Source organism: Macaca fascicularis, chromosome 19, assembly GCF_037993035.2.
Source record: "Macaca fascicularis isolate 582-1 chromosome 19, T2T-MFA8v1.1".
In the NCBI taxonomy this organism is placed as follows: domain Eukaryota; kingdom Metazoa; phylum Chordata; class Mammalia; order Primates; family Cercopithecidae; genus Macaca; species Macaca fascicularis.
In genome coordinates, this window is record NC_088393.1 from 59,337,843 (window position 1) to 59,361,707 (window position 23,865).

The following is a 23,865-nucleotide window of genomic DNA, read 5'->3' on the forward strand; positions in this document are numbered from 1 at the left end:
TCCTTCTAACTCTATGTTTGTACCACTTCACTCACTTCTCTTCATCTTCCCTCCTCCCCTTATCTGACCCTTTCCAGTCTCTGTTGTCTGTCTTTCTACTGTCTACCTCCATGTGATAATATTTTTCTAGCTCCCACATGTAAGTGAGAACACGCAATATTTATCTTTTTGTGTCTGGCTTATTTCAATTTAGATAATGAATTCCAGTTCCATCCATGCTGCCGCAAATGACACGATTTCATTCTTTTTTATGGCCATATAGTATATATACCATATTTTCTGTATCCATTCATCTGTTAATTGACACTTAGGTTGATTCCATATCTTTGATATTGTGAATAGTGCAGAAAAAAACATGTGAATGCAGGGGTCTCTTTGATGTATTTATTTCTTTCCCTTCGGGTAGATACCCATTAGTGGGATTGCTTGTGTGATCGAACAGTAATTCTGTTTTTAGTTCCTGAGAAATGTCCGTAGTGTTTTCCAAAGTGGCTGTACTAGTTTAAACTCCCACCAACAGTACAGAAGAGTTTTCTCCTCATCCTTGCCAACATCTGTTATTTATTTATTTATTTTAGTAATAGTCATTCTGACTGGGTAAGATGGTATCTCATTGTGGTTTCGATGTGCACTTCTCTGATAATTAGTGACGCTGACCATTTTTTCGTATTGGCTGTTCTTATGTCTTCTTTGAGAACTGTCTGTTCCTGTCCTTTGCCCACTTTTTACTTGGATTATTTGCTTTTTCCTGTTGAGTTGTTTGAGTTCCTTATATAGTCTGGATATTAGTTGCCTGTCAGAAGAATAGTTTGTGAATATTTTCTGCAATTCAACAGGTTGTTTCTTCACTCTGATATTTTGCTGACAGAAGCTTTTTGTTTATTAAGTCCCATGTGTTTATTTTTGTTTTTGTTGCCTGTGCTTTTCAGAACTTAGTCATAATTTCTGACTCTTCTGGTCAATGTTCAGAAGAGTTTTCCCTTGGTTTTCTTCTAGCTTTTTTAAAATATAGTTTTGGGTCTTATATTTAAGTGTATGGTTCATTTTGAGGTTTTTTTTTATATGATGAGAGAGAAGAATCCAGTTTCATTCTTTTGTGTGGGGGTATATGATTTTCCCAGCACCATTTGTTGAAGAAGGTGTCCTTTCCTCAATATAAGTTCTTGTCAGTTTTGTTGACAATTCATTGGCTGTATACATGTTGCTTTATTTCTGGGTTATATTCCATTGGTCTATGCATGTATTTTTATGCCATATCATGCTGTTTTGGTTATTATAGCCTTGTAATATAGTTTGAAGTCAGGTAATGTGATGCCACTAGTTTTGTTCTTTTTCCTTAGGATAGCTTTGGGTATTCAGGCTCTTTTTGGATCCATATGACTTTTAGAATTGTTTTTTACTATTCTGTGAAGACTGACATTGGTATTTTGACATGGATTGCATTGAATCTTTATATTGCTATAGACCAATGTGGTCTTCTTAATGATCTTAATTCTTCCAGTTCATGAGCATGGGATGTTTTTCCATTTGTTTGTGTCATCTTCAATTTCTTTCATCAGTGTTTTTTAGTTTTTCCTGTACAGATTTTCACCTGGTAGGTCATTAAGAGGATATTGTTTAATTTCCATGCATTTGTCTTGTTTCCAGAGTTCCTCTTGGTGCTGACTTGTTGTTTTGTTCCATTGTGGTCTGAGTATATTTTTAGTATAATATTGATTTTTTTTAATTTATAGAGACTTATTTTGTGGTCGAATATATGGTGTATCCTGGAGAATGTTTCACATACTGATGAAAAGAATATGTATTCTGCAGTTGTTGGGTAGAAGTTCTGTAAAAGTCTGTTAGTTCCATTTGGTCTATAGTGTAGTTTAAATGTGATGTTTGTTTGTAGATTTTCTGTCTAGATGTTCTGTCTAATACTGAGAATAGGGTGGTGAAGCTTCTTACCTTATTGTATTGCATTCTCTCTCTCTCTTTAGATCTAGCAATATTTTCTTTATAGATATGGCTGCTCCAGTGCTGGGTGCATATATATTCAGAATTGTTAGATCCTCTTGCTGGGTTGATCCCTTCATCATTATATAATGACCTTCTTTGTCTTTTTCTACTGCTCTTGACCTGAGGTCTGTTTTATCTAAGTATAGTTACTGCTGCTTACTATTGGTTTCCATTTGTGTGGAGTATCTTCCTCCATCCTTTGACTTTTGGTCTATATGTGTCTTTTCTTAAGGTGTGTTTCTTTAAGCTGCATATGGTTGAGTCATTTTTAAAATCCATTCAGCCCTTCTATATCTCTTAAGAGGATACTTTAATCTATTTACATAGACGGCTATTATTGATTTGTGAGGCTTCCTTTCTGTCAGGTTATTAACCATTTTCTTGTTTTAAATACTCCTTGTTTCTTTCCTTTTATCTTATTGTTTGTCCTTGTGATTTGGTGGATTTCTGTAGTGGTACCATTTGAGTCCTTTCTAGTTCTCATTTGTATGATTGCTTTACCAGTGAATTTTTTACTTTCATGTGTTTTCATGATGATAAAATCATCCTTTTGCTTCCAGGTTTAGGACTCCTTTGAGTATTTTTTGCAGGGCTGGTCTAGTGGTAATAAATTCCATCAGCATTTGTTTATCTTGGGATTACTTTATTTCTCTTTTATTTATGAAGAATAGTTTCTTTGAATATTCTGTGGTGGCAGTTATTTTTTCTTTTAGTACTTAGAATATATCAGTTCCTTCTTTTCTTGCCTGTAAGGTTTCTGCTGAGAGATCTGCTCTTAGTCAAATGGTATTTCCTTTAGAGGTAGCTAGATGCTTTTCTCTTGCTGTTTGTAGAATTTGCTCTTTAACTTTGACTTCACACAATCTGACTATAATGTGCCAAGGAGAAGACATTTTGCACTGGACATCTGCCTGGGGATCATTGGGTCTTCTGTATCTCTATGTTTAAATCTTTTGTTAGACTTGGGATGTTTTCATGTATTATTTTGTTGAGTAGGTTTTCCAATATTTCTTTGTTTTTTTCACCCTTATAGATACCAATAATTTATAAATTCCATTGCTTTATATTGTCCTAAATGTTATGAAGGCTGTGCTCATTCTTTTTTGTACTTTTCCCTTTATTTTTGTCTGACTAGATTATTTCAAAAAACCTGTCTTGAAGTTCTGAGATTCTTCTGCCAGATTTAGTCTATTGTTGAACTTTTCAGATGTGTTTTGTATTTCCTTCAATTAATTATTCAGTTCCAGAATTTATATTTGATTACTTTTAAAAATATACATCTCTTTGATAAATTTCTCATTTATGCCCTGAATTGTTTTTCTGGTTTCCATAGTATTGATTCTCAGAATTCTGTTGTATCTCACTGAACTTCTTTAACATCAATATTTTGAATTCTTTGCCTGGAGTTTCAAAAATTTCTTTTTGATTAAGATCTATTTCTGCAGAATTCTTGTGTTCCTTTCCTTGTTCTTTCATGTTTCCTGTGTCCTTATGTTAAAAACTGTGCATCTGGTATAACGGCGGCTTCCTCCTATTTTTTAATTTACTCTCAAAGAAGACATTTTCTTGAAAATGTATCTATGTTGCTTGTTTGGTGGGGTGCTTTGGCTTTGATTATGGTTACGTGCAGTAGTAGTATACTTTCTGTGTATTTCTTTGACTGTAAATAGTATTAGTGATATGTGTGATTTCTTTGGCCAGTTGGACATGGTTATTAGTGGAGCATATGGTAAAGTTGTGCTAGGGACAGGGATGCTCAGTGGGAGAGTCTTCAGGTCCCCAGCATTGGCATCAGTGGGCTGAGCATCTATCTTTGTGCCCCAGGGTGGTATATACTGGCTTCTCTGTTGGCAGTTACCAGTGGGTTGATTCTTGGGCCTTCAGGTTGCTCAGTTGGACGCCCATAGTAGCATCAATGGATCAAACAATCGTGTGGGTTCTTAGGCCCTGGGCAGCTAGCATGGCATTGGCAATAGCAATAGCATGGGCGAGATGATTCTATGAGTCCCAAGTGATGTGCATTAATGTTGGTGGTGGCTGCAATGGGCTGGACAAGATAGTCTTTGGACCCACAGGTGGCACTTGCAGGTAGGTGCCAGGCAAGGTGGTAGCAGCCAGAAGTTTAGGTCCAACCTCAAACCCTCAGGAGAAGTGCTCAGTTGCCCAAATGAATTGGGTCGAGCCATCCACAGGACCCTGAGCTATATGCTCTGTCTCAGAGCAGGAGAGGTGAGGCGAAGCTGAGCTACATGGGCTTATGCTCAGGTCCTCAATGGTGAGAGCAGGCACTAGCTATTGTGGGCAGGGTCAGGACAATCACTGGGTCCCAGGCAGAGTATTTGGGTGAGGGGCAGTGGCAGCCTCACTGAGGCCCTGCTACTGAAGAGGGTAGGGCCATCTAGAGTGGTCACAGCCTGGGTCAGTTGAAGGTGGCAGAAGAACATACATCCCTTTCACACTCCAGTCCTGGTGGGGCTCAACCCCCACCCTGGTTGCTGGAGCCCCCATCTGGCTTGCAAACAAGTTCCAGTGGCAACTTGTACCCCTCTTGCATCCTTGTCTCAGATCCTGGCAGTGCTCGCTTCACAGCCACTGCTGCCCAAACCTTGCTCACTTTCTAGCCCCAGCTGCAGGAGCACTCCTGGCTTCAATCCCCTGTCCCAGCAGCAACAGCTTAAGTTTCTGTAATGCCCCAGTTTCAGTGTCTCTGGGTCCTGAACAGCATATGGTTTCCAGAGGATAAGCTTGAAAATGCTTAAGTGTCAGAAAGGTGTGGAACCCAGCAGGAGCTCCCTTCCTGGAGTAGTTCTGTCCAATGGTGTCCTGACTCTCTATGTTAAGTTTCAGGTGTTGGGTGTTGGAAGGGTTGAGGGCTTCTCTCTTGACCAGGATTGCTGAATTCTGCCACGGAGATGTGGGTGACTGGAAGTCTCTAACTCAGTCCTTTGTGCATTGGGAAGTCACTCCCTGCTCCAGGCCAATCCCAATCAGGGAGGCTGCCTCTTTTCTTTCTCCTTCCCTGTTTTTGGTGCCCCCGGTCACTTCTCTGGTGGATTCCAGGATTTTCCCTTGGATAATGTAATTCAAGTGTGACTGTGTATACACTACTCTGGTTCTTCTAAGTGGAGGAGGCAGGCATGAAATGCTTCTAGTTAGTTGTCTTGAGCTACTCTTATTTAAACAATTTTTAAACACAATAGTATCTAGATAAATGTTCATTCATCCTTACTAAAATAAGAGAGCTAGTTTTGCCTTTATTTGATATATAAGTAATTGAGCCACCAATAAGTATAATACTTGTTCTAGATTATTTTTTAGGTAAAAATGTGGCACATAATAGAAAATTCAATGAAATTTGTCTTAACAGTAAATAAAGTTATATCATGTTCATAGACTGGAAGGTTAAATATGAAGTTGTGATTTCTCATTATGTTTCTTTAATGAACTTTATTAGGTATAATTTTTATAGTCAAATTTGGAATTTATTTTGCCTAAAACAGTTCCAATGAGAGAAAAATTTTGACATAACAGTGAAAACAAAATCCTCATACCTTACAATTAAAATTTTTGGATATTTGTATCATAAGCATATCTGGCCTATAAGAAGCGTCATTTCTACTAGAGATTTCTCATCAAGAATAAATGAGGTCCTTTTCATGAGGAAAACAAACAAAACTCTTAGTCATAACTTTGATCCGTGTTCAACCTCCTCAACAAAGTTTTGCATGCATTATTTTTATACTAGAGATGTGAATTTTTAAAATTAGCAACACATATTTTTAATATACCTGAAGATATTTCCTTCCTTCCAATAATTATCAATAAAAGGAAAGGCAGGTATATGTACTACTATTATTAGATCTATCAGCCTAATTTTAATTTCTAATTAATATCTTTATTTAAATTGTTCAGTTTAATAAAAATAATTTAATGGGTTAAGACACTGCCTTCAATTAGGTTTTAATTTAGAGCAGAAGACAGATCCTACAAGAAGACAGTCCTACATGAATATTTAATGTTGCATCTGGGCACTTTTCCTGACCTATGCTAGTTTGCCAACCAGTGTTTGTCCAACATACGAAGGTAGGCTGCATATACTCAGAAACCAAATTATTGAGATTTCAACAATATACAAAAGTCATTTCATATGCTCATACTTTCTGTTTATTCTCTTATTTAAGGAAAAATTCACATTGTTAATGGAAAAACAGGTTCTTGTGCCAGCCGGCTAGTAAATCTCATAATTTCATTAAAAACACTGTGGATAACTTTGTACGCTATTAATGGGAATGTACATTAGTACACCCATTATGGAAAGCAGAATGTTGGTCCTCCCAAAATTAAAAATAGAACTACCATATGACCCAGAAATCCCATTTATGAGTATCTATTGAAAGAAAACAAAATTCGTATATTGAAGAGACATCTGTACTCCCATATTTTCCAAAGTACTATCCGCAACAGTCAAGATACGGAATCAACCTAAGTGCCCATCAATGGATGAACAGATAAAGAAAATGTGGTATGTATATGCAAAAGAATATTATTCAGCTTTAAAAAGAAAGAAAATTTTGTCACTTGCAACAACATGGATGAACCCGGAGGAAAATATGCCAAGTGAAATAAGCTAGGCACAGAAAGGCAAATACTTCATGATTCTGCTTATATGAGGAATCTGTATAAGTCAATTTTATAAAAGCAGAGGCTAGAACCCTGGTGATCAGGAGTGGGGGTTGGAGACAATAAAGAGATGTTAGTCAGAGGGTACAAAGTTTCAGGTAGACAAGAGGAATCTGGAAATCTCCTGTACTGCATGGTGACTATAGCTAATAATACTGTATCATATATTTCAATACTGCCAAGACAGTACATTTCCAATGTTCTTATCACAAAACAAAACAAATATTGCTGGATACAAAGCAATCCTTTTGATGAGTATAAGGTGTTACTTTAAAGTGCAAAGGGGTTGATAAGTGTGAGATGTAATGCATATATTAGTTTGCTTATTTCTTCATTATACAAGGCACTCATATTTTAAAACATTAGGTTGCATATCATAAATATACACAATTTTATTTGTCTATTAAAATAGAACAATGAAAATTCAAAGGAAATGTCCACAAAACATCACATTATATGCTGTAAATAAATACAATATTTATCTTTCAATTCCACCTCAATAAGGCTGGAAATATTGTGTTGAAAAATCCACAACTCAGCCTACTGCCTGGCCCTCTTGAGCCTTCAGGTCCCTCCAGCACTGAGACTTGGGATTCAGCGTTGTGTCCCCTGTACTCCCACATCTCTTCTTGGTCCCTGGGGCAGCGCTTACCTGAGGAAGAGGAGGCAGAGGCAGATAGCCAGGATCTTCACAGCTGCTTCCCCAACAGCCACCAGGACCACCTCTACCACAGGTCCTGATTTCGAAAAGTTTTTCCCCAGATGGGAGCAGTGGCCTATAATCCCAGCACTTTGGGAGGCTGAGGTGGGCGTTCTTGAGGTCAGGAGTTCAAGACCAGCTTGGCCAACATAGCAAAACCCTGTCTGTACTAAAAATACAAAAGAAATTACCTGGGTGTGGTGGCACATGCCTGTCATCCCAGCTGGTAGGGAGACTGAGGCATGAGAATTGCTTGAACCTGGGAGGCAAAGGTTGCAGTGAGCCAAGATCACACTACTGTACTCCAGCCTGGGCAACAGAGCGAGACTCTGTCTCAAAAAATTAAAAAAAAAAAAAGTCGGCCGGGCGCGGTGGCTCAAGCCTGTAATCCCAGCACTTTGGGAGGCCGAGGCAGGCGGATCACAAGGTCAGGAGATCGAGACCACAGTGAAACCCCGTCTCTACTAAAAATACAAAAAAAAATTAGCCGGGCGCGGTGGCGGGCGCCTGTAGTCCCAGCTACTCAGGAGGCTGAGGCAGGAAAATGGCGGGAACCCGGGAGGCGGAGCTTGCAGTGAGCCGAGATCGCGCCACTGCACTCCAGCCTGGGCAACAGAGCGAGACTCTGTCTCAAAAAATTTAAAAAAAAAAAGTTTTGCCCCACACTGGGTGGGTGAATACACACACTTTTACCCCTCCCTGTTGGGCATGTAACCTTGTTCACCTTCATGGAGAGCCACTTAGCCATATTTTTCAAAATTAGAAAGAACATATGATCCAACTGTTTTGCATTTAAGAACTGATTTCACGGGCATAGATGTACACTTGTGGCAGCAGATACAAGATTATTTATTGCAGTGTTACTGTTGGCAGGATAAAATTAGTGCCATGATATTCCATGAGGCACAAAATCAGAGTCCACATTTTTGATGCCATAAAAGTGGAGTCCATCCACACAGTGGAATCACACACAGTACTGGAGGAGAGTAATATCACTCTGACGTCACTACTGATGTTAAACCATCACTGAGCTCCTTCGGGCAAGCAAATCAAGGTGCAGTGCAGACAGGACAGACACTGGTGGATTCTGGGGAAGGGCATGGGTGACTGAGGGCAGATTCTACTGTGCATTCTGAATTGTCACGCATGTGACTGTATCGTCTGTCCAGAAGAACTTGGATCAGGACTATTGGGGAGAATAAGAAGATGAGGGAGGAGGAGTATTCAGGAGGTGGGGACTCAAAGCCTGGATCTGCTATGTGAATGGCACCCTGTCCTTGTTACGGGGCCCATGGGAGTTGTATGTGGAAGAGGCCAAGGGTAGTGAGGGGAGGGTGGGGACAGGTGCTCAGGTGGCTTCGGAGACTAAGGATGGGGAAGACCCTGTTTCACTTACAAGGGGGTCTCAGTTTACCAAGGTGAGTCCAGGAAGAAACAGTAGCCCAGCCCTGCCCAGAGCTGCAGGCCCTATTCCCTCAGCCCCAGGGAGGGGGCTCTGTCCTATCTGTGCCATCTCCTAGAGAGACACCGATCCTTGGGTTCCTTAGAGCATCTGGAACAGGAAGAGAGAATTTCCTTTTCGTTGGGGTTGAGATGAGGTAAAAGTAGGCACTCCTTCCCTACCCCAGAAGCCACAGGAATGTCAAAAGGCAGAGCTTCTGTCCTTCTAGTTCCCCTGCTCAGCCAGGCCTCCAGGACATAGTCACAAAATGTCCCCTGCCCTGATCCTCCTCTGCCCCCTACACCCTCAGGAACCCAGGCATCTTGGCCCCAGCACTCACAGGAGACACTGAGCTGGATGGTTCTCTCTGTGGTCACACCAGCTCCGGGGAACTTCACCAGCCAGGTGAGCTTGGTGCCGTGGTCCTGGGGCTGTGGGGTGATCATGAGCACCGAGGAGCCGAAGGTCCTGGAGCCCAGATGCAACAGGGAGACCCCCATTCGGAAGAATGTGGAGGGGGGTCCTCCCATTCACAGGCTCAGAACACGTAGCAGGTAAGGTTCCTGGTGTGACTGGTACCCGAGGATCTCCGGGATGAAAATGTTGGGCTTGTGTGTCAGGGCTGAAGAGGAGAGAGAGGAGCTTGGGGACCATCTGAATGTTGTCAGCCCACCCCAGTGTCCTTTCACGGCTGTCCTCATGCCACCACCTGTAGAAGGAGCAGAACCTTCATTGCATTATTTCTGATGTCTGGGCTCTTAACATACTTGTCATATTCCAAGAGAGCATCCTACAAGATATGAATGTTTCCTGAAGGGTTTCTCCTTTCTGAAGAGTCCCCATGGGCTGGGCGCCATGTCTTACGCCTGCAATCTCAGCACTTTGGGAGGCCGAGGCGGGCAGATCATAAGGTCAAGAGATCGAGACTATCCTGGCCAACATGGTGAAACCCCGTCTGTACTAAAAATACAAAAATTAGCTGGGCATGGTGGCAGGCACCTGTAATTCCAGCTACTCAGGAGGCTGAGGCAGGAGAATCTCTTGAACCCGGGAGACTGAGGTTGCAGTGATCCGAGATTGTGCCACTACACTCCAGCCTGGTGACAAAGCGAGAATCCATCTCAAAAACAAAGGAAGGAAAAAAAAAAAGTCCCCGTGTGCACCTCTGATGCTCAGGGAGAAGTTGTTGGTCTCGAGGTCCCTGGGCAGTAGGAATTGGCCCTGGGTCCTGCCATGAAGCGTTTGTCCTGGTCACTGGAGGATTGTGGTCTACATCCACCCCTTTCTGGAACCAGCATAGGTGAAGGGTTCCATAGCAAGTCCAGGGGTAGGGAAATTTGCACAGCCTGAGAACACACAGGCCCTCCTGCACCATCACGGGTTCCTGGAGCTGCAGCTGGAATCCCAGAACCTAAGCCAGGGGCTCAGGAGAGAGGAAGAGACTAAGCCGTGGGCTCTGGAGCCTCCTAAGTGGGGACTGCTGTCTCTGCAGCCTATGCAGGGTCAGCAGCAGTGGCATCTCTGCCTCATACCCAGGGGCAGACCTCTGAAAGGGAAGGGAAAGCTACAGATGTGGGAAAGCAGAGGAAGTTTGTGGTGAGAACAACAGGTGACCAGCCCAGAAAAGGGAACTTCAGACACACAGAGTCCCTTGCAAGTAACTCTTTAAGAAAACTGAGTTCCATTTTTGCATGTTGCTCAGACAAGGCAAGAGGCTTGTCCTAAGTAAGGCAGCAATGAAGGACCAGGGTCCCCAAGTCCTGCCTCCTGGACTTGTGCACAAGTGACTGGAGAAACAGGTGCCACCTGGCCAGTTCCCCGTGAATCACAGGCGTGGGACCCCCATGGAGGTCAGTCTCCTAGGGATGAGTGCCAGAGGCGTGAAAGGGTCCAGGTGAGGTAAGAGCAGCAACACTTCATTCATTCCACATGTGCATTCATTCTCAAACAGAAGTAAAAGAGACAGAGTTGCATCATTCCTGACCCTCAACTAGCTCAAGTAGTCCTGGAAGACAGACGCAATCATGGGCTTGAGTTTTCTCCAAGGACAATAGGGAGTCATGGAAGGTTCTCGTGCAGGAAAGTGTCAGCGTAATATATACATGTCAGAGAGATCCCTCCAATGCCAGACTGGAGGCTAAGGGCCCAGAGAGAAAGCCGTTGTGATTGTTCGGTAAGGAAGAACCATGCTTTCAAGGAGAGAGTCATGTAGTGAATTCTTAGAATTGCATGTGACCTCAGTGTCCTTTTTAAATACCAGAAGCAGGGCTCAGTCACCCTTAACAATTTCCAGTTCTAAACCACATTCAAACGGCTCAAGACAGTGGCCAGAGATAAGAACTTAGATGGGCACAGTGACTCATGCCTTCAACCAACCCCAGCACTTTGGGAGGCTGAGTGGGGTGGATCTCTTGAGCGGAGTTCAAGACACCCTGGGCAATATAGAGGGAACTCATCTCTACAAAAAAACAATAGATAAACAAAAGAAGCAGCTTCATCTCTCCTGCAAAAGCAGATTGGCCTTCCTGCTTTTTCTGGTGCTACCTTTAAGGGAACCATTCAGATATTTGCCCATTAACTTAAAGTAACCACACCTGATTCCCTGAGAGGTACTGCCCGATGCCATGTGCTTTTCTTTCTCTCTCTGCCTGACTCTTCATTCCTGCCTCGGGTGACCCAGGGATGGACTGGGTCCCCCCACTCATTACTGCCCCCCCCCACTCATTACTGCCCCCCCCCACTCATTACACTCTCATCGCCTGGAGTTTATAAGTAAAAATCCTTAAACATATTTCCCAGCTTGGTGGTGCATTGAACTTGCACCCTCCAGCTGAAGAACTGGGGCTACCCTAGGCTGGGTTTTCCCCCAGGACACCTGGGAGGTTACAAGGGTGGACTTCCAGTGCCAGGGCAATGGTCAGGCAGACATAAAGTGAACATGGGTCAGAAAAGAACCACAAGGGCATCTGTAGCTTACACAAGTTGCCCATGTGAGGCACCCATGGTCATGGGCCAGACAACCAGGCATTAGATCATCTTCCACGTAAGAGAAAGATCCTGTGAAAGGTAAGCTGTAGACACCACATCCAGCTCTCCTTCATTTCCCGTTAGGGCAGGGTCATCAGCCACTCTGGCACTGGAGCCCCAGTTTAGCTGAGGACTCTCAAAACAAGTCACCTTGGTAACTGAAGAAAGAAGCAATTTGAGACATTTTCAGAAAGTGGACTTTGCAGAGTTGGCAGTGGTGCACGACAGAGCAGGAGCACAGCCATCTCAGACAAACACCGCCACTTTAAGTTCCGGCTCCCTTTCTAGCCTCATGCATTTCAAGGAAATCCCTTCTCTTCTAACAGCAAGCAGCCAGAAAGAGCAGAAAGTAAAACACAGATAAGACAGCTCAGGCACAGAGGGATGTCAGGGGGCAAAGTCTCTTGGGTAACCACCAAACTTCACACTCATACAAGGGCCCCAGTAAAACAGTAGGCCTTAACAAACACATTCCTTTCCCTTTAGGTACATTAAGATAGGGAAGTTAAAAGCAGATTCAGGGGGTATGCCTGCAGCTTCAGAAAGATGTGTGAGAACAGACACACAACTCTCCCTCCCAGAAAAGCAAGACAGAGAGACAGAAACATTCTGAGCCTGTGATAAGCTCTCCCACCCTGAACCCTTAAAAACTCTTAGTCTGTAAAAGAGAGTGCCTCTGACCTAACTCAGCCAGAAGCCCCTCTCAGGTTTCATCTCCAAAATAAGCCTGTCTTTAACTGTTAAGCCACTTTTTGTGTTTCTTTCCTTTTTCTTTAATTTTTATAGTGCCTGAGGGAGGGGAGCATCTGCAGTGGCTCCCAGAGCCCAGACTCAAGCAGCAGGGGCCTAGGGGTGTCATGGCAGAGAGCTGGTGCGATGAGCAGTCAGGGCTTGGGGGCAGGTCTGGTCTGGAGAGGGAGGAGTAGGGAGCTTCACAAATCCTATGGGAGTTGGACTCAGGGGAGGTGGACGTGTTCACCAAGGGGGAAACGGAAGGCCCTGGGGGGAGGGGTGGGGAACCCACAGTCTTAAGCTTAACTGTGGGTTGGGGAATGACTGAGATGGCCTGGCCAGGGAGGTAGGAGGAGAAGGAGCTGTGCATTGGTGACATCAGTGGTGAGAATTTTATCAGGGATGTGTGGGAGGGGCAGACTGCAGGGGGCAGCGGGGTGAGGGGGGATGGGACTCATTGGGATGTCTTCAGCCCTCTCCCATCAGAGCTCTGGGCCTCCACTTCTGTCCTGAGCAAGCAGGAAGCCCACCTTCATCACCACCCCAGAGGAGGGGTTTTTTCCTACCTGTACTATTTCTTCCGGTAGGGCCAATAGCCAGGTTCTGTGGAGCATCTGGCATCTGGAATGGAGAAAGGCACCATTTTCTACTACCATGGGGAGGAATATGGCTGCTCTGCCTCTTTGGCTGAATCCACGGAAAGCTGCTGAGGTGAGGACTGGGTGATTTCTTCTCCCTTCCCCAGCAGAGCTCCTGACCAGGTGTCGAATCTCTCAGGTCCTGAACCCTCCCTGTCCATCCTGGCAGCCCTCAGCCACCCAGGTGTCCTGGCCCACATCCAAGGGGGATGCTGAGCCTGGTGGTGCGAGGAGCTCAGCTGGGCTGTGAGAGAGAGCTGAGCTGCAAGGTGGCAAGGTCACCGATTAAAGCAATGATAGACCAAACTGAAAGGATAAATCAAGCATTTAATCACAGATGGCAGTGATAGAGGCAAGAGTCTAAACCAGAGAATGCACCAACTCTTCTTGTTTCATTTCCTGCCTCCTCTCTGAACTGGGTCCCCCCACTCATTACTGCCCCCCCCATTACACTCTCATCGCCTGGAGTTTATAAGTAAAAATCCTTAAACATATTTCCCAGCTTGGTCAGGTGGCTCATGGATCAACACAGACATAGGGGTCAGGGTCCTCTCACTGAGGAGGGAGCCCTGAACAAAAGGCTCAGACAGTTCCACAGACCCTGGGAGGGGTGGGGGCATGAGAAGGGCTAGGAGTGGAAAATAACTGAGTACTGAGTCAGAGTGGGGAAACATGTCTTCAAGGTTCCTCCTGCCCCCAGCAAGGTGGTCTCAGCAGAGACATCTGTGGAAGACCTCTGTCCAAGGCCTCAGACAAAGAGGCCTAGAAATAAATATAACTGGGATAGAAATGCAAATATGCACGGTGGATGACTGGCCAGAGAGGTGCAGTCCTTGACCACAACCCAGTGTGAAGAGGGTGGAGTCCCCCAGTGAGGCCTTCCAGGAAAAGGCTTTGTAACTGCCTGTAGTCAAACCTGAAAAGCCACAGCTATGTTTTTAACCAGGTGCTGGACTCCTCAGAGAGTTCTATCCATGGATCGACCGCTTCCTAGGAAGGTCACCTGGCATGGGGGCCTGATGCCATGTTCTTGGACCCTAGGATACAGAGGTATGCTGAGGACTTGGGGGGGCTTCAGAACCCCAGGAAGAGAGGTGCATCCTCCTTCACAAGCCCCTAGCATGGTGCTGTTTAGACTCCAAGATGGCTAGACTTAAGCTTAAAGGGATATAAATTATGGGTATCTGATACAAGATAGAGAGGAGAAGAAAACTCAGAGAGGAGACCCCAGAGTGTCAACCTAGGAGTGGCCTCCCCTGCCCTCAGCCCTGGGATTCTGCACCTCTCCCTTACCCTCCAGATAAGAAACAGGTATGTTCCTGCCTCTGGGGCTCTCCCCTGAGGACCCTTCTCTGCTGGTCACAGTCAGAGGCAGTGTCATTCATTGGGAGCTATATTTCATGTGATATCTCTGACCTAGAGATGTTTTCCTACTTTCCTGCATCTTGAACATCTGATGCTTAGAGAGCAACCGTGGGCCTTTGGGTCTCTAAGGAGGTTGGCTTTGCCCCAGGTCTTCTGTCTTCTGTTCCAGGTTTTTCTTTTCTTTTCTTTCTTTCTTTCTTTTTTCTTTTTTTTTTTTTTTTTTTTTGAGATGGAGTCTTGCTCTGTTGCCCAGGCTGGAGTGGAGTGGCACAATCTCAGCTCACTGCAACATCTGCCTCCCAGGTTCAAGCTATTCTCCTGCCTCGGCCTCCTGAGTAGCTAGGATTATAGGCACCTGCCACCACACCTGCCTACTTTTGGTATTTTTAGTAGAGATGGAGTTTCACCATGTTGGCGAGGCTGGTCTCGAACTGCTGACCTCAGGTGATCCACCCACCTCAGCCTCCCAAAGTTCTAGGATTACAGGCATGAGCCACTGTGCCTGGCCTTCTTCCAGGTTTTGACAGGGCTTGTTTGTGGCCACAAGGGGATTATGGTGTCTGTGGGCCCCCTCTGAGATCCAAAGGTGGGTGTGAACTGGGTTAAAGTCAGTCCAAAAAACCCACAGATTGCACTGGAGAATGAGGCTGGGCACAGGATGCAAAGGTTCCCCCTTCACCATCACTGACTGAAAGGTGAGAGCGCAGCCGGTTGATTCTCATGGAACTGCTGCCAGGAAGCAAGCTGTGGCTGCAGCCTGACTGAGCAACCTCTTCCTCAGGCTTCTGCTGCCCCCACAGCGGGGGCAATGGCAGCAGCAGAAAAGGATGTTCTACATTCCGCTGACACCATCTGATTTTTTTGGGAGCCGAAAAGGCCAAAGGGATCGTGACCAACTCAGCATTCCACTGGATCAAACAGCAAACTGTTTATCATGAATGAAGGATGTGAGCAAACTCACGACTGTGCCTGCCACCAGAAGGTTTGCTGAGGACCATCACTCCCTGGCCCCGGCTCCTTGAGGTTATCTTCTGGGACATCTAGAGCCTACTGTTCAAGGAGTACAGTCTTGCAAGCCTACTCTGGACCAAGCAGCTGACCTCTTCTTCCTCAACCCCCTCACCCCACCTTCTCGCTATCTCTTTTGCCTAATAAAGATGGAGGGCTGTGTGAAACTCAGGGCCCTTGTCCACTAGAGGCAAGGTGCCCCCGACCCCTTCTTCCAAACATATTCTTTTGTTCTCTTGTCTTTATTCCCGCTTTCGTCCCCCTTTGTTCAGTCCACCAAGGTCCATGCAAGTTACAAGTGGCACCGCGAACAGCGACAGGATCGGGCCCTCCACAAGTGGCGCCCCAAACAGTGAGAGAACCGGACTCTCCACACTGATTAGCCTCTCCTACGTGGAAGTGGGCACAACCATAGAGTGATAGATTCTCTTCCTGGACTGAACGCCATAGTTCCTCTCCCAAATTTCTGCCTTCAGCAGGAACACTACCTTTGCCCTCAGAACACTGCAGGGGAAATGAAAGTTGAGCTCTCCTCTCCCCTGACCACAGCAGGGTGGGACCTTCCTTCCGCCTCTTCCTCACCACCTGAAGACCAACCCCCACTTCCCTCAAGAGAGATGTGAAGTTTGTGGGTCTATTTTCCCCAGGTGCTTTTCTTGGAGCCCCTTGCATAGGGTCGTAGGAGGGCGAGACTGAGACTCTCCTAAAATGGAACCCTCTCTGTCCTCAGTTCCAGCCCTGGCTCCAGCTCCAGCTCCAGACTTAGGTGAGCTCTTTGGGTTCAGGGTGAGGCAGACAGAACTCGCCCTGGGTCTCTGTTCCTCCTCCCACTTCCTGTGGGCCCTGCCTCCACATGTACGTACACAGTCTCTTCCCTTTGACTTTTCCACAGTTTTCCAGCCTCTACAACTCCTCCCCTCTGTGGGGTGACCACCAAATTGGCCTCTCCTGGCCTCTCTCTCTCGAAGTGAATAGCCTGCTAGGTCTCCCGTGGAGAGCTCCCCATCTCTAAGCTCACAGGACTCTTTTTTCAATCTAAGATCCCTTGTGTGCCTAAACACTTTGAATGTCTTCCCTTCCATCACTTCCAAAGACCATGCTTCCATCAGCCTCCTGATATTCTGTTCTTCCATTTAGCCTACAGATCCTGAAGTATATATACATAATATATATTTTATATATGATATGTGACATATATAATATATGTATATATTATATATGATATGTGACATATAATATATGTATATATTATATATGATGTATGACATATATTATATATATTATATATGATGTATGACATATATCATATATGTATATGTGTGTGTGTGTATATATGTAAAATCTTTCAGGATTGGGCACAGAGCTAAAGACTGTAAAGGACCATGAGTCTTGTTCTTTGTCCTTCAGAGCTCCATTTGGGTACCAGTACCAGTCGAAGACGGAGGTGAGAGGAGTAGGGAAGGAGAGGGGGAGGGGAAGAGAAACAGATTGAGACAGAGAGAGAAGGAGGGAGAGAGAAAAAGAGAGAAGAGGAAGAGAGGGAGAGGGGAAGAGAGAGAGAGAGAGAGAAAGTTTTCCTTCAACAGGAACACTCCCTTTGCCCTCAGACAAGGCAAAGGGGGAAAGAAAGGGAATAGAAACAGGTTGAGACATAAAGAGAGGGAGAGGCAGGAAAGAGGGAGAGGGGGAGAGAGAGACAGAAGAAGGGAAAGGGGAAGAAGGTGAAAAGAGACATATACTGAGATAGAGAGGAAGAAGCAGGGAAGAGGGAGAGAAAGGGGCAGGAGAGAGAGAGAGAAAGAAGGATAAGGAGGAGGAAGAGGAGGAGGAGGAAGAAAAGGAGGAGAAGGAAGGAGGGGAGGCGATGGGAGTTTATCACAATTAGACAGGGATTCCTGAAGGCCCTGGGGGTGGAGTCTGTCCTGAGAGACAAGAAACCAAGGATACGCGCAGAGTCCCTTTCTGAGTGATCCAAAGCCCCATCTCCTGGGCATGACCGAGAGCCCGAGAAGGGCAGACCCAGACAGGGAGGTTTTCCTATCCTGCCGCGTCTTCTCCCAAGTCTCCCATCAGGGCCTGCCTAAAGAGGCAGGCGGCTTTCGCTGCACATCCAGACACATTTTGGTCCTGGCGAGCCCCAGGCATCGGAGGTGGCGCTGTCCCTGGTGCTGAAGCAGGGCTGTGTCCCTTGTTTAGGAATGACTGGGCTGTGCAGAGGAGTCTGACTAGATAGGATCCCGATCTGGGATCTCTACTAAAAATACAGAAATTATCCAGGTGTAGTCACGGGTGCCTGTAATTCCAGCTGCTCGGGAGGCTGAGGCAGGAGAATCACTTGAACCTGGGAGGCGGAGGTTGCAGTGAGCCGAGATAGTGCCATTGCACTCCAGCCTGGGTGTCACAGTGAGACTCCATCTCAAAAAAAAAATAAATAAATAAAATTTAAAAAATTTAAAAAAAGGGTGCAGCACAGTGTATCAAGGATGTTTTGTGTGTAAAAAAGCATGCTCACATGAAATTTTTATACTTACTTCTAGATGAAGATACACATGCATAAGGCATCTCTGGATGAATGTATCCAAAACAGTTTACAATGGAGGCCTCAGAGGAAGCAGACTAGGAATCTGGAGGGCAGAGGTGAGACAGGTACATTCTATACATGCCCACTTATGTCTTTTCTTTGTGAGATCATGTGACTATATTGCCTGGGAAAAAATTCTTAAATTAAAATTGTTGAAAAGTAGAGAGGAGAGGCTGAATGAAGAGGCAGGAAGGCAACATCTGATTTTCAGATTTGGTTCTATTAGTGTTGGTGAAAGAGCTGAGAAGTTCCAGAAAGCTGCCAGGCCGGACATAGTGGCTCATGCTTGTAATCCCATCACTTTGGGAGGCTGAGGCCAGCAGATCGCTTTGAGCTCAGGAGTTTGAGACCAACCTGGGCAACATGGTGGTTCCTCATCTCTACAAAAAAATGCAAAAGTTAGCCAGGTGTTGGTGGCTTGCACCAGTAGTGCCAGCTACTTGGGAGGCTTAGGCAGGAGAATTGCTTGAACCCAGGAGGCGAAGGTTGCAGCGAGCCAAGTTTGCACCACTGTACTCCAGCCTGGTGACGGAGCAGGACTCCATCTAAAAAAAAAAAAAAAAAAAAGATTTGACGATAAGAAAGTCCTCGTCATCGTGGTGAGATGAGGGAGTGTTCCCTGGGGCTGAAACAGGGGACAGAGGATTTAGATTTAGGAAGTCTTCTGGCACCTGGCTGGAATTCCTGATCTCAGCCCTCCTGTCGAGCAAGCTCTGAGACTTAGACTCTATCCTGAGGTGTTGGAGGTGCCCTCCCACCCTAATCACAGTCTTAGAAAGGACAGTTTGTCTCCTACCTGTGTTATTTCCATGGAAGACACATGGTGAAGTTCTGTGGAGCATCTGAATTCAAAAGATGACACATCCCTCTTCAGTTTTGAGGTTAGGGGAGCGTCCTTTTGGTCCCTTCCCCTGCTCAGAATCCAGGACCCCACTCCAAGTATCCCATACCCTGACTCTCTTCCCACGGCCACTGCCCAAAATAACTCAGACTCACAGGAGACTTTGAGTTGGATGGTCATCTCTGCAGTCACATTAAACCTTGGGAAAGTCACTTGGCAGGTGATATTGGGGCCGTGGCTCCAGGGATGTGGGATGATGGTGATCTCTGAGAAGTGAGGTGTCCCAGGGCCCAAGGAAATGACGGTTCCCCATGTCCAGGAAAAGGTGAGAGGCTTCCTGCTTTTACAGGCTGCTGACACGTAGCAGGTCAGGTTCACAGGATGGCCAGATTCCAGAGTTGCTGGGACTTGGATGTTAGGTGTCTGGGTGAGGGCTGGGAGGGAGAGAGGCAGAGACCTGGACACAGAGGGGACTTCCAGGGTGCGACCTCAGAAGCGGCCTCTGTCCTGGCTCCAGGGATAGCTCTGAGCCTTAGGCTCCTGGACACAGGCACCCCTACCTGTCACGTTCAAAGACAGTGTCTTTTGCTTGAAGCTGAATTTCACGACAGGACCCCTCTCCAACCAAAAGAAGTACACTCTGCCATCTTTCCTCCTGGTGTCTCTGATGCTCAGGGAACAGTTGTTGGTCTGGGGGTCCCCGAGGAAATGGAAATGGTCCTGGCTTATCTCTTGCAGCTTCTGGCCGGGTTTGTTTGTGGCCACGGGAGGATCCCAGTGTTCATTGTCCCCTTTCTGGAACCAGAAGATGTAGAGTGGGTCTGAGTGACTCCATCTGTCACTGGGGTAGGAGAAGGAGCAGGGCACCAGGACACACAGGCCCTCCTACACCGTCACCAGCTCTGGAATCTGCAGCTCATACCCCATGTGGTCCTCCAGGGAACCTGTGGAGAGCCCAGCATTTAGGCTTGTAACATAGACTCCAGCCAACCCTCCCGACTCTGCCCAGCCTCCTCACCTCCCCACAGCAGTGACAGCAGTAGCAGCAGGGATGGCGTCTCTGAGACTGGAGCGGCTGTTTAGAGCCCCCTTCAGACCACCTGAGGAACCCTTCCCAGCACACACCTGGTATCTATTTTGAGTTTTCGCCTCAAACCCTTCCCTCCAACAGAAACACCCAAACCACGTTTGGGGAAGTGAAGGCTGAGCCTATTCACCGCAGGGCCAAGCACACACTAGCAGGGAACTTTCTTCCTTTTGCTTCCCCATTCAGACCTCAGATTATGTCCCCTGAAGCCAATTCTTCACCTTCCCTCAGGAGAGCTGTGGATTTGGGGACATTCTCCCACCGTGCAGGGAAGGAGATGCTGGAAGCAGGGTTCCACCTGGGACTGATTCCTCCTATTCCATGCTCATCCTCAGATCTGGGCATGCTGGGAGCCTTAGGAAGCCCTGGCTGAGCTCTCGAAGTTCTCTGAGCAGGAAAACCCATGGTGCTAGGGTTGAAGTTTGGGGCCCATGAATGGAGTCCCTGACTTAGGTGGGATATTTGCTGCTTTCTGATGCTTGTTTGGGTTCAGGGAGGAGCCTGGGCTTGCCTCACAGACCTTTCTTGGGTTTCCGTGTGAGCTCTGCCTTTGCTGTGGGGCGTTTTTTCTTCCAGAAAGAACCCAGAAAGCATTGCCATTTACTGCTGTCACTGCCCTGAGCCCCTGCTCTCCTATCCCTTGGATTTCTTCTTTCTCTTTGCAGGCTGTTGCAGCAGCTCCTGACACCCCTCCTTTGTGCTTTACCCAGTCCCCACTCCACTAAGACCGCAACATCTCCCTTCCTCATCCTGCCTCCTCCCAGTAGACATCTGGCCTGTGGGCTGCCTTCCAGAAAACTATCTGGCTTGTGGTTACATGAAGCCAGAGTCCACTTCTGGTTATGAGCACATGATCTTCCTGAGCCAGATAATGTGTGTTTAGCTTGATCCTAAATGAGTTTCAACCTAACACCCTCATCTGCCCTCTCCTACCTGAGTCTGGATGTCAGCTACCCATCCATTTGACACGTATTGAGCACCTATGACCTGTCTCAGAAATGGCATCACATTGACCTGTTTCAGAAATGGCATCAAGGGTAAAGAAAAATGACCACATCAAGACCCCTCCTACCCAAGAAGACATGGGATGACAGAGAACCAATCCTGCTAGTGACAGTGAAGCTATGGTTTCTAGGACGAGAGTAGATGAAGAGGTTTGCTGGCTGCTATAACAGGATCCAGTAAAGGGGCTGGCCCTAATGGGTGAATGTACAAATTCCTCCCTCAACCCCTGAGGAGTCTGACTGGCACTTCTGATATTTGGGGCTCAGGACGTTAAAAACTATAGAAAATATTAATTCCCCACTCATAATGTAATTTGCATGTACTATTCCCATATGTGCAAATTAACTCTTCACTGTGGACATAGGCAACTTGGCATTCCACACTCAACCGGCTTAAGGGCAGACTAGCAGTCCCACGGAGTTGATGTTCCTAAGAGCACCCCTCAGCCTATGCTGGTGGATAACACCTGGTGTGGGGGTGAGTGAGAAAGATCCCAGTAGAATAGCCTTTCTCCTCCCCACTCCTTCTTCCTCCACCCATGAAGGCTACTCTTTATTCAAGAGAGACATGAAATTGGGGCAGAAGTGTGCTAAGAAATATTTAACAACTGGATTTCCAAAAAATACATATTCATGATAAATTTTACTGATATAAAGTATGTGTAGCACACTGTTGAGCACCCAAATCTGTCGCTATTCGGGTTGCCACTACGTAACCCTCATGGACCTAGGGGGACTGAACAAAGTGGGGCCAACGTGGGAATAAAAGACAAGAGACAAAAGAGTATATTTGGAAGAAGGGGTTGGGGGCACCTTGCCTCTAGTGGACAAGGACCCTGAGCTTTACACAACCCTCCGTATTTATTAGGCAAAAGAGATAGCGAGAAGTGGGGTGGAAGAAGAGGTCAGCTGCTTGTTCCAGAGTAGGCTTGCAAGACTGCATTCTCTAGATGTCCCAGTAGATAACTTCAAGGAGCTCGGCGCCAGGAAGCGATTGCCCTCAGCAAACCTTCTGGCAGCAGGAGTAGTCGTGAGTTTGCCCACATCCTGCATTCATGATAAACAGTTTGCTGTTTGATCATATAGCCTCCAGTGGAATGCTGAGTTGGTCACATCCCATGGGCCTTCGTCTCCCTGCAGCACATAACTTTTAAAGAATAATAAAATGTACTATACTTTTTATTGTAAATTCCACATAGTCAACTGATTCTTACAGAATGCTTTCAGTGATTTTTCTGAACTTTTGCAACTTTAGCTAACTTATAATGGCAATTGATGAACAGTACACTGTGTAGTTATGAATGTTGGTTGATATTTTCATTTACTTTAAGGAGTAAGATGAAACAGAAATAATGAGATGTATGGTGGGATTTTATTATTCTGTCAATGACAGGAGTAAACTCTTTGCTGAATCAGATAAGAGGTTTGGAATATCTACATTAGAAGAATATTTCCTGAATTTTTGTGCTATTTACAATGTAACGACTGCAGATATTAACATTCTCTAAGTTGCATTATTAACATTTTATCCATCACTATATCAAGTGTAGACAATCAATAAAATGATAAATGAAGACTTGATGGATGGTATTTGCCAATTTCTGCAGTGTAAACACTTCTATCATGACTGACTTCAAGCTACAAATGTGAGTTGTGTAAAATATAATTTCTGATTATTTCCTTAGAAGATATTTTTAGCAGAAACTGGATCACCTTTTCAAGGGAAAGTAATATGTTTGCAAGACAATGATGAGTATTTACAAACTGCTTTCAAAAATGGCTGTAACAGGCCATGCACAGTGGCTCACACCTGTAATCCTAGCACTTTGGGAGGCCGAGATGGAAGGATTGCTTGAGGCCAGGAGTTTGAGAAAATGGCTGAAACAGTGTCAATTTCCCCAGTCTTGAATGAGAGTAACCATTGCCTCTCTAGCTTCAGGAATTATTAATTTTTCCAGTTTTGTTAATCGGCAGTTTGGATAGTCATTCCAGACACCAGAATAAAGGAGATCACATCCCTGATTAAAACCTGTCAGCGACCTTCATTCCTCCAGGCAAAGCCCTCAACCATTTTCCCACATAAACCCTAAACAGACTAAGAATCTCACTTTCATAGACTTGCCCAAAGTTTGTCTTCAGGCCACATGCAATTTCCAAGGGCTCCTCTTCCTCTGCTTCTGAGGAAGGTGCAATATCAGAATATGAATGAATGAGAATGATATTCTTAGAAACTTAATATTGGATCCATTTGAACAGATCAATAATTGAACTTTGGGAAAACTTCAGCACATTTCCTTAGCATCCAATTTCTTGTGATGCAAATCACAACTGTTAATTTGCAGTTTGTTTTCTAATCCTATATCTCAGAATGATGAAGCCTTTTTTTTTTTACCAGACATCTTAGAATAGGTTTGCTTAAAATGAGATATATGAAAGAAAAGGGTCATTTTAGTCAGTGGGTGAGCATTTATCCTTAGCTATAAATGAAGGTGATAAACAGTTTCATTTCTGTATATAGAATGTTCTGTTCAACACTGTATTTTGGGGGTGAAGTTTCTTTTAATGTTCTTGGTTGTTTACTTTCTTTGATTTCCAGGAAAAAAAAAAACAGGCACAATTGGTATCAGAGATTTTGAGTGCAGGCATCTTGTTGAGATCATTATTTAACAAGGCGTTGAGTCATGCAGGCAGTAGATTGGTTTGAAGTTGGTCAGGATGAGAGTTCTTGGTATAGTCTAAAGTGAAGTATTTGAAATTCTGAAG

The 23,865-nt window shown here is 45.3% G+C and overlaps 2 long non-coding RNA genes across 2 annotated transcripts; both read right to left on the reverse strand.

The window, feature by feature from the left end:
* Nucleotides 1-6,156: 6,156 nt before the first annotated feature.
* Nucleotides 6,157-18,308, reverse strand: LOC141409128 (uncharacterized). The gene is made up of 3 exons (XR_012427917.1): nucleotides 18,121-18,308; nucleotides 13,145-13,199; nucleotides 6,157-9,528 (listed from the first exon to the last, which is right to left on the reverse strand). It is a non-coding gene; the product is annotated as an uncharacterized lncRNA (long non-coding RNA).
* Nucleotides 18,309-18,342: 34 nt separating this feature from the next.
* LOC135968389 (uncharacterized) lies at nucleotides 18,343-20,079 on the reverse strand. Its single transcript, XR_010583125.1, has 3 exons — nucleotides 19,167-20,079; nucleotides 18,967-19,012; nucleotides 18,343-18,715 (listed from the first exon to the last, which is right to left on the reverse strand). It is a non-coding gene; the product is annotated as an uncharacterized lncRNA (long non-coding RNA).
* Nucleotides 20,080-23,865: the final 3,786 nt, after the last annotated feature.